Below are 10,883 nucleotides of genomic sequence, written 5' to 3' on the forward strand. Positions count from 1 at the left end.
GAGTGGGGGAGGGGCAGAGAGAGAAGGAGACACAGCATCTGAAGCAGGCTCCAGGCTCTGAGCAAGCAGTCAGCACAGAGCCTGACGTGGGGCTTGAACCCATGAACTGTGAGATCATGATCTGAGCCAAAGTCAGATGCTCAACTGACTGAGCCACCCAGGTGCCCCACACCTGATAGTATTTGAAGAAGGATCTATGAGGCTCAACACATTTTAGCTGAAATCATTTTGGAGCAAAACAAATCTGTGGTAGGGAAAGTCATTACTAGAGGGACGTGCTCCCACCTTCTAGAAATGTCCTCTCTCATGGGAAGACATAAGACAGAACATGTAACACTGGTGTGCAGAGCAGGTAGTCAGTGCAAGTGTATGGAGAGAGTCGGCAGAAATCATCCTGTAAAAGCTGGCATGGACGAAGGGCATTTTCACAGATGCATGGAAAGAGGTATGTATAAATTATTAAGGTATGGAGGCAGGAAGGAAGCCACTGAACTGAGCTGGAATCTGGGGCCTGGCATCAGCCATCATGGGGAGCCACTTGTCCATCCATCAGCCATGTCAGGAGAGTGCACTGGGACCTGAAGGGCTCTGAATTTGCAGTGAGGGGAGAGCTGAGGTTCCATAAGGACTTCCTGGAGACAGCAGTAGAGACGTGATGGAGGGTTCTGGGAGAGCCCGTGGTTCCAGCTGACAGGATAATGGAGTAGCGGGTAAAAAAAAATAAAGGAGAGGACGAAGGAAACCCATGATAAATCCACCTTTCACAGATAAACTCTGCTCCTCAACGTTAAAGATTACTTTTCTCCCCTTCACTTTTTCAAGTTCATTGAAAATGACACCGAGTTGCCATTTCCCTTCCCACTTGACCTGCTTCTTACTGGACTTCCTGACCTTTCCCACCAGGGCTTCCTCCAGCTTGTTTTTTGTGTCCGTGGTTGTGGATGTGGAAAATTACGGTGAAGAATGGCTCGTGCTGGTTAGAATCTAAAGTTTCTGAAGAGAGGGGCTCTCCAAGGGGCAGCTCAGTCCTTGTCCCTGATGCACTCATTCCAAAATGCAATCCCAATGTCTACACTGCACTAGTTTCTGTCTTATATCCTTCTTTGTATTTCATTATTTCCATTTCTTCTATAAGTACTTATAATTCAATTTCTACTGTAACAATGAGTTTACATTTGTAATATTACCTTTACATGTAATGTAGATATGAATTATTATCTGCATTGTAGTGATGAGAAACCTGAGATTCAGAGCACTTAGGATTAGCGTCAGGCTGTGAGCAGCAGAAAACCCCAAATAGTAGCTATTATGTAAAAAAGAAAGACATTTATTTCACTCTCATTTTAAATAATGCTTGTAAACAGGCAGTCTGGGGTAGCATGACGGCTCCATGAAATTGCTAGGGATTCAGGCTATACCATTACTAGGTGTGGCTATCATCCAAATGGGTCCATGATGGCAGCTAGAAAGCTCCAGCTATTGTATAGATATATTATAGGCAGTAGGAAGGAGAGAGAGGTCAAGAAAGGGCAAATGTCACACAGCTGCCCCTTTTGCCTCATTAGCTGGAATTTTATCACGTGGCCACATCTAGCTTCAAGAGGGACTGGAAAATATTGCCTTTATTCTAAATGCCCATGTGCAAACTAAAATAAGGCCTTTTATTATTGTTAGGGATAAAGTAGATAACAGATATTGGAGTGGATAAGTAATAGTCTCATGCACATGTGTCTTGACCAGAGTCCCAGACCAGTGAGGGAAGGAACTTAAGCCTATGTTTTGATTTAAGTTCCAGTGCTCTCTCTAATGCTTGGGGTGGGCCAAGGGGAATGTGATGGGCACTGGCAGAACCCTAACCAAAAGATAAGTTTCACTTTCTGCTATGAAAAACTACTGGTCTTTGAGAAATATAACTAATGAAATACATAATAAATGTTTTTTTTTTTTACTATTTTATTGACTGTTTATGAGTATCAAGAAAATTTGCATTTATGTACAGTGAATGCATCAGGAGATCGAAAGAAAGGAGTGTGCTGTTAAGGACAGTTCCAGCAATCAGAGGTTAAGGCCAACGTTTAAATCTGGCTTACTTTGTATGTGGAGAAAATGTGGTCTCTTTGATGGGGAGCATGTTGAAGACATTGGTTTCTTATCTTTGGAGGACAGTGTGATTCTGATATAGGAACTGTTGCTCAGCTGATGTCTGAGCTAAAATAATATAATAAAATAAAACAAGCCTTTTCTTCTGCACACATATACTCAGAAACCTTTTACTGCAATAACAATATCTATCCACAAACCCCTCTCGTAGTGATAGTAATGGCTAACATTTAATGAATGCTTATGTGTTCTGAGCCCTCTATCTACTACTTACTTGTTCCTCTCAAGGTCTTAAGGAGTAGGAATTATGAGACTTCCATTGTATAGTCAAGTCAACTGAAGTGCAGAGAGATTTAGAACTTGCCCAAGATCATGTGTTTAAGTGTTAGAGCTAATGTTCAACTCTAGGCATTCTGGTTCCAGAATCTGCCTTCTTCACATGACATTTTACAACTGTTCCTGCAGTGGCCCTTGTCATTGAGAGTTTATACCTATAAAGCTCCAGACTGAGAAATGTTCATGCTATAGGACAAGTAGTTCCATGGAACACAGGAAGCCATATTAACAGGGGCTGAGGGCAAGGCCAATATCATGAGTTAGCCTGATCTTGAGAGTTACTTTGTCATTGGTTTGTTGTTTCCTTATGGGAAAAATACCGTCTCCAGGCCTTTTGAGTAGTTATTCTAATTCTAGAATGAAAATGAGAAGAGTGAGGCCCAGAGATTTGGGTAAGTCTTTGGACCTTCCTTGGCTTTAGTTTCCGTACTTGGGTGCTCTTTGGAGTTTCCGATTCAATTCTATGAAGCTCTGCTGCACTGTGTAATACTCAAGCCCTTTCTGATCCCCTTTCTTTCCATTTATGAAACTCTAAAACATGGAACCAAGAGCAGCTCAGGATGGCAGCAACAATGCCATTCTGTACAGTTCTTACACCATAATGCATGCCTTTATTCTAAATGCCCATGCATTTATGTACAGCATGAGGTTCTCAGTGAAGCCTACACTCCCATGTCCTTGATCTGCACCATAGAGACAGTGTTCACCCATTTACCAAGCATTTGTTAAGAACCTACTATGTGCCACATGTTGCACTGTGCCTGGAGACACAAAGGGGAATAAGATATTGGCCTCAGACACCTCAGTCAGGGTAGAGGTTCTTAACCTGAGGTCCATGAATGGTTTTCAGCAGATCTGCAAATGCTCTAAAACTGTATGCAATATTTTGCATATCTGCCAGGATACTCACATTTTCCCCTAGGGACAAATTTCATAGTTTTCACCAAATTTTGTAAGGAGTTGGTAATCCAGGAAAGTTATGAATCACTCACCATGTGGTCAAGACAGAATCCAAACAAATATTCAGCACATAGTAGAAGTTCTGTGGCAGAGACATGAATGAGCTGCCATAGGATATGGAAGCAGGGACATTCACACTCCCACCTGGGTCTGAGGTAGATTGGAGCCCTGCAGAGATTATGTCAGTTGGAACCAAGGGAATACACAAGAACTGGATAGGCAGGAAGCAAGGAGAAGGGCATTCAAGGGTGTGAACTGAGGGGCCCAGTCGATTTAAACTGTTCTATATTGAAAGAATGCACATCTGGATTTGGATGCTGGGTATATAGGCTATGAGGACTAGCATGGTGGTAGTACAGAGTGTCAATTCTTGAAAGTCAGTGCCCAGGGTGCATAGGGAGGGTGGCTTTCAGGGATGGTGACGGTTGGGACTAGGTAGAGAAAGACTTCCTGATATGTCCCTAATACTGAGCAGCAGGAATCTGACCTCTGGAGACAGGCTGCCTGAGTCTCAGAGAAGGTCATCTTCACATCTCAGCTTCCTCTTCCTGAAAACTGGGCTTGATATTTGATAAATAAATCATGCAATCTTCCCTTCACACCCTGTCCCGAATAAAAACATTCACCGTTACCACCACTTCACAACTGGCCACTGTGGGCCCCTGACAATCAATTACCCACCGGAGATGAAATTATTGTTTAATGGCTCCTGGAATGGGCTCCCACTCTGACATTCATCACAATCAATAATGCATCAGCAGGGACAAAAGAAATTACCTGCCGCCTGCTAAGTGAAAGAGTCCATTTATATGCAGCACAGCCCCTTCACGCCTACTGAGCAGGCCACCACAGGTGGGTTTCCACATTACAGAGCTCCTCACTCCAAGGAGATGGGTAAGTAGGCTCTTGGGTGAAAGTTGTGCACATTGCTACCTACTCAGGCTCGACAGAGTCCAGGCAGGTCTTGTGGGTGGGCCACACACAGGTATGGTGAACAAGCAATAGTGGCTGATCAAACTTATGATGAACCAGCTGCCACTCTCCTTCCCAGACCTGTTCAATGTACATTGCACCTCCATGTTTTTCTATGGAGATTACAGGACATAATTTCCTTTTAGATTTTTGTAGGCCACCGGGTCTGGTTTCTGGTGTATCCTCGGTCTGTCAACTTCCTGCAGGATGATTCTAGATGAATTTTTCACCTCTTAGATCTTCGATTTCTCACCCCAAAAGTGGGCTTACTAATACTGACATTAGAGGATAGTGTTGAGGGCTAAATGAAATATTATATGTAATGCATATAACAGGCATCCTCCTGCCTTCCTGCCCTTATTTGGGAAAATATTCTATAGTTAGTGTGATACATCCTGATATTGCTGATATAATATTGGTGAGGTTAATTGAAAGAAGGACAGATCAAGAGAGTAATCATATTTAAATTTCAAGTCCCCAAATCTTGGAGAGCTTCCATGCTATTTCACTCTTTATATATCAGCAAATACTATGGAGACATGAGTTCCACCATTAGATCAGCTCAGAGATATTTTATTTATTTATTTATTTATTTATTTATTTATTTATTTATTATTTATTATTTATTATTATGAAATTTATTGTCAAATTGGTTTCCATACAACACCCAGTGCTCATCCCAACAAGTGCCCTCCTCAATACCCATCCTCCACCCTCCCCACCCTCCCACCCCCCATAAACCCTCAGTTTGTTCTCAGTTTTTAGGAGTCTCTTATGTTTTGGCTCCCTCCCTCTCTAACCATTTTTCTTTCTTCCCCTCCCCCATGGTCTTCTGTTAAGTTTCTCAGGATCCACATAGGAGTGAAAACATATGGAATCTGTCCTTCTCTGTATGACTTATTTCACTTAGCATAACACTCTCCAGTTCCATCCATGTTGCTACAAAAGGCCATATTTCATTCTTTCTAATTGCCACGTAGTATTCCATTGTGTATATAAACCACAATTTGTTTATCCATTCATCAGTTGATGGACATTTAGGCTCTTTCCATAATTTAGCTATTGTTGAGAGTGCTGCTATAAACATTGGGGTACAAGCGCCCCTATGCATCAGTACTCCTATATCCCTTGGGTAAATTCCTAGCAGTGCTACTGCTGGGTCATAGGGTAGGTCTATTTTTAATTTTTTGAGGAACCTCCACGCTGTTTTCCAGAGCAGCTGCACCAGTTTGCATTCCCACCAACAGTGCAAGAGGGTTCCTATTTCTCCACATCCTCTCCAGCATCCATAGTCTCCTGTTTTGTTCACTGTAGCCAAGCTCAGAGATATTTTAACCAAACTAGAATCTAAGATAAAAGTTTTCCTTCCTTCCCTCTCTCCATTTGTTCACTTGTTCATCTATTTGAATTTTATTGGGAGATGACTATTGGTCAGATGTTATATCAGTCCCTGGGGATACACAGATAAAAATGCACTATTCCCTCCCACCCCCTGCCCAAGAACTTGCAGTGTGGTGGAGAAAAAGAATTCTAAGGAGCTGATTATGAAGTAAGTACCAATTCTCCTTGGGGAAGTGTAGAAGACTTCAGTGAGGAAGTGATGCTTGGGCTCACTCCCACTGGACAGGTAGGAGTTTTCTGGTGCACAGGTGGGAGAGCCCTTAGGGAGATCAATTATGATTTCCCCCACCAGTTCCTTACTTTTTCCACCAATTTCAATATTTTGTGCTGTGGTCAATTTACAGGTGGGTAAACTTATCAAAGGGAAGCCAAGTGCTTTGTTTGAAATCATAAAGAGACTAGGTATACATCCACAAATGGAATTCACTTGTTCTTATTTAAGCCTAGGGCTTTTTAATGTTTGCTGTGCCTATGTGCCATAAACAGAAGGAGCAGATTCATTCAGCATGGATTGGCTCTCATCGGGACCTGCACCCAGGTAAGCAGTGGGGAGGAAATGGTTGACATAAAGATGAAAAAGACCTAGGGGCTCCTGGGTGGCTCAGTCGGTTGAGTGTCTGACTTCAGCTCAGGTCACGATCTCACAGCTCGTGAGTTCCAGCCCTGTGTCAGGCTGACAGCTCAGAGCCTGGAGCCTGCTTCTGCTTCTGTGTCTCCCTCTCTCTCTGCCCCTCCCCTACTCTCGCTTTGTCTCTGTCTCTCTCAAAAATAAATAAACATTAAAAAAATTAAAAAAAAAGATGAAAAAGACCTGAACATAAGACATGAAAAAAATAAACAAATAAAAGCAGTGCCATACAGTTAGTGGTTTAGAAGGGGTGTAGCAAATTATAAGGATACACAGAGAAAGGAAGAGTCAACTATGTAGGGTGAGGAGAAGGTTTCCCAGACAAGATAGCATCTGAGAAGTTAATAACAGCTATCTTTGCTGGCATAGTTTAGTTCAGCTTATGATTCCCTTGAAGTAACAATGAGTTCCAAGAATATATGACTTCCATATTTCCCTTGTTTGTTACCCAGCTGCCACACCTTTTTGACGTGGGCTTCCTTACTAACAGTGAAAATCACTTCTTCAACTATATCTTTAACCCTTCCCTGTCTGATGTTCCTTTTGAGGCAAAGTCTGAGTGCTTGGCAATGCAGAAACAACAAGGCATGTATAAATGCAGCACTCTCTGCCAGTGTAAGAGTGTTTTATTATGATTAAAAAACGTTTTTCCTTAAAACAACAATCTATATTGGTAATTATGTGCTGAGGTCCATCGGTTTTGTGCTCTGAAGGGTGCAACATTATTGTCAAGAACACTTGATTGCTTGCCTCTTCTTTTACAATCTTGGCTTGCACTTTAGGCGCCATCCAAAACATTAGTGGAGAAACCAAGAATGAGACAGTGGTAAATACAAAAAACTTGGATGTGCTTCATCCATAGGTTTCTGCTTCCCTGCAGAGACAGGCAATGAGATGACTGACCTAAGCACTTGCAGACACCTGTGGTTGAAATGGAGAAATATGCGGTGCCTTCTGAATGGAGAGGCACATTCATGGAGAGGCAGCCATACACCAAGGCAGAGACACTTGCCTCTGATCATATTTGCTATTTCTCCTGATTTAGTCTTGAATTTATTTTCCCATCAGCTAAACATCCAGTGGTAGAAAAATCTTACCACTGGACACTCATGACTTTGAGTTGACATGACTTCATTGGTGCTTTACTCTCTTTCCTTCCCTTTCTCAGCACAAATAGAGGGTGTTATGTAGTCACAGTTTTACAAACCTGAAATCAAGTAAGTACATTTCTCTATAACTTGTTTTTCTCTTAACAATATATTGTAGAAACCCCTCTGGGTCAATAGATATAGATTGAACAGGAACACATTCTTTTTATTAGTTGAAAAATATCTTACAGTATGAGTGTTCTACAGGGTATTTAACCATTCCCCTATTGAGAGGCATCCAGTTTGTTTCTACTTGTAAAACTATCCTGTAATAAACATCTTTGTACATGTACTCTTTGGCATCCTACTTTCATCTCCAAGCGTTTGGTGCTAATAAGTGTGAGTTAGGGTGCAAAGTATACGCATGTTTTGAGTTTTAATAGATCTTGTCAGATCATTGTAGCTATTCACACTCCCACCAGCAATGTTTGAAAAGTTGTCTTACCTCCAGGATTCTTACCAGTTTATCTCTTTTATAATGCATAAACTTCTGGAGCACCTGGGTGGCTCAGTACGTTAAGCCTCTGACTCTTGATTTCTGCTCAGGTCATGATGTCATTGTTGTGAGATTGAGCCCCACATCAAGCTCCATGCTGGGCATAGAGCATTCTTAAAATGCTCTCTCTCCCTCTCCCTATGCCCCCATCTCTCTCTCTCTGTGTCTCTTTCTCTATCTCAAATACATAAACAAACAAACAAACAAATAAATAAAATGCAAATACTTCTGGAAAGGTGTTTAAATAACTGTCAAAATAACAACGCCTACAATTTATATAATCTTTTTGCAGTTTGCAAAGCACTATTTATCACATATATTATCCCCCCCAACCCCCATAAGAGTCCTTCTGGATGGTTTTTATAGAAGCAGAACCAGGCCTGGAGTACAGAGTTATTTGTCCAAGGCCAGATATCAGAGGGACATCAAATCTAGAACTGATGGTTCCAGGGGACTTTTCCCTATCCCCAGCTCCTTCTTTATATATATGTAAGTGTAAATTATTTGATCACAAAGTGTAAAGAGTGCTGTGTCATGTTCATGGCCTGGCTCTGATACTAATTACCTGGCTGGTTTTGGGCCATTATTTCACTTCTAAGAAACTAAGTTAGATACCTTCTGTCATCCCTTCTAGTTCTCATAACAGTGGCCTGAAGTCAGGCTGACAGATGTTAACAGGGGCGCAGAAGCCTAAGGAAAAGGGAATCCTAAGGGAAGTGAGGTACAGTAGGAAAGAAATTTTTAAAATCATGGAACACTGCACTAATCACAAGCTTTTGTATATGGAGGATTAAAGCAATAAAGTTTGAAGTATGTGTAACATAAAACTTGGTCCACGGCTCCTGTCATGTATTAAGTGCTTACCACTGGGATTATTGATACTGAATATTTGTAGCTAAGCAGGTAAACAGTATAAGCAGTTCCAGGCAAGAAGTGGGAAAAACTCAGTTTCTTCTTTCAGTAACTTTGGGTAAATATCCAAATGATCTTGGAGCATGTGTTCATGAATTACTTATAAATTCTGGCATTTCAAGACTTACCACGTGCCAGGCAATTGGTGGCTTTATATATATAGCTATCTTCCCTGGAGGATGGTCACATTTTGTAGCAGGAGTTTGTGGCAGATTCTTTAGGTAAGATAGGCTTTGACCTGCCCAACTTACCCCTGAGGTAATTTCTAGAAGCCTCATGCTTAGTTTGGGTTTACTAAAACCTCTGAGTTTCATTTCATACAACTCATTGTCAATCCAGTCTCATCCATTCTATTGATTTTTTTCTTTCTTTTCTTAATTTTTTAATGTTTATTTATTTGAGAGAGAGAGAGAGAGAGAGAGAGAGAAAGGGGCAGAGAGAGAGGGAGACACAGATTCTGAATGAAGCTCCAGGCTCTGAGCTGTCAGCACAGAACCTGACATGGGGCTTGAACCCACAAACTGCAAGATCATGACCTGAGCCGAAATTGGATGCTTAGCTGACTGAGCCACCTAGGAGCCCCTATTGATTTTCTTCTTCTGACTATAAAAGTAACACATAATAATTATAAAGGTATTCATAAGCATTAACATGAATGTAAATAATCTTCTGCCCATGCTTTTTAAACACAGTTAAGGTCCTACTGTATGTTTATGTGTGTGTATAATTTTGAACCCTGCTTTTTCTCACTTAACACTAGAACATCAGCAATTTCTCTACTCCCCACACCTGGATAAGAATTTCAGCCTTGTCCATCAGGTGCAAGTGGGAAAGCTGGAAAGAGGACTGCAGATGCATTGTCTTTCAAAGCAATAACTTCACCACTGTTGAAATGAGGTTCCTTGGATCTTTGTCTCTTAGCAATTAAACATGCAAATCCTCCTTCTTGGGGGAAGACTGGGAAGAGTATGGAGGGGAGGCAGATAGGTGTGTTTCCTTTCCCAGGACTGAGGCTGCAGGCTGGGAAGAAGGTTCTAGAACTTTCTAGATCACGTTTCTCTATGATCTTCAAGAAGACCACATGATGAAATAGAGACTGTTGGCATAGATGCTTTGATTTGGTTTATTTCCCTATGAAAGATTTCAAGATTTGGGATGACAGGGTTGAAGACACAGATTTTTAAATTTCTGTATACTTGTGAATTTAATTTTAAAACTGAATGTACATGAAAATACTTTGAAACTATAAAGTAACATCCAAATACCAATAAGATCATTATTGCTATTAAATTTAATTTGGTTGTTTGGCGACCTCATTTTCAGTCTGTATTTTAAATACTAAAGTAGTTGTGAATGTTGATTAGTCCACATCAGTTTCTTCATCTGTAAAATGAATATGATAATAGTGCCTACTCTGGCTTTTTTAAGGATCAAATGAAATAATGCACACAAAAGTGTTTTAAACTATAGAGTACTGAAAAACCCATAAAGTACTGCTCAGGTATTAATAATAATAATAGTTATTATTATATTAGCCATCCTTCCTACCTTTACATTATCTTACCCAGATACCTTTGGTAACTTCAATCAGTTTCTACTGAGGACTATTGGAGATGACCCAGAGAGACAAAGAATGAAACCTGCTCATGTGGTCTGGTCCACAGTAGCTCCCTATATTGGTACTTGATGGATAAAGTGAAGAAACTGATAATACCCTTGGCCTGACACTTGATGATTTCATGGCTGTGACACTGAGAATAAGTGCCTATAGCTTTCTGAGCCATAGAGCCATATATAACAAAACACATATGTTATAACATATAACATAAAACATGTACATTATACCATGTATACACATATTGTGTGTGTGTGTGTGTGTGTGTGTGTGTGTGTGTGTGTGTGTAAAATGATTAAATGGTATAATGCCTGG

The 10,883-nt window shown here is 40.9% G+C and overlaps 1 long non-coding RNA gene across 2 annotated transcripts in view; it reads left to right on the forward strand.

Annotated features, from left to right (window-relative positions):
- The window catches only part of LOC109492332, a 72,096-nt gene extending 61,438 nt beyond the window's left edge, over window positions 1–10,658 (forward strand). The window contains exons 9-10 of one of the 2 annotated variants that reach the window (XR_006586134.1): window positions 6,212–6,307; window positions 9,714–10,658. This is a non-coding gene — a long non-coding RNA (uncharacterized LOC109492332). The remainder of the gene's footprint in view (window positions 1–6,211; window positions 6,308–9,713) is intronic. The other variant, XR_006586135.1, reaches the window with a different exon arrangement.
- Window positions 10,659–10,883: the final 225 nt, after the last annotated feature.

Source organism: Felis catus, chromosome D1 (genome assembly GCF_018350175.1).
Source record: "Felis catus isolate Fca126 chromosome D1, F.catus_Fca126_mat1.0, whole genome shotgun sequence".
In the NCBI taxonomy this organism is placed as follows: domain Eukaryota; kingdom Metazoa; phylum Chordata; class Mammalia; order Carnivora; family Felidae; genus Felis; species Felis catus.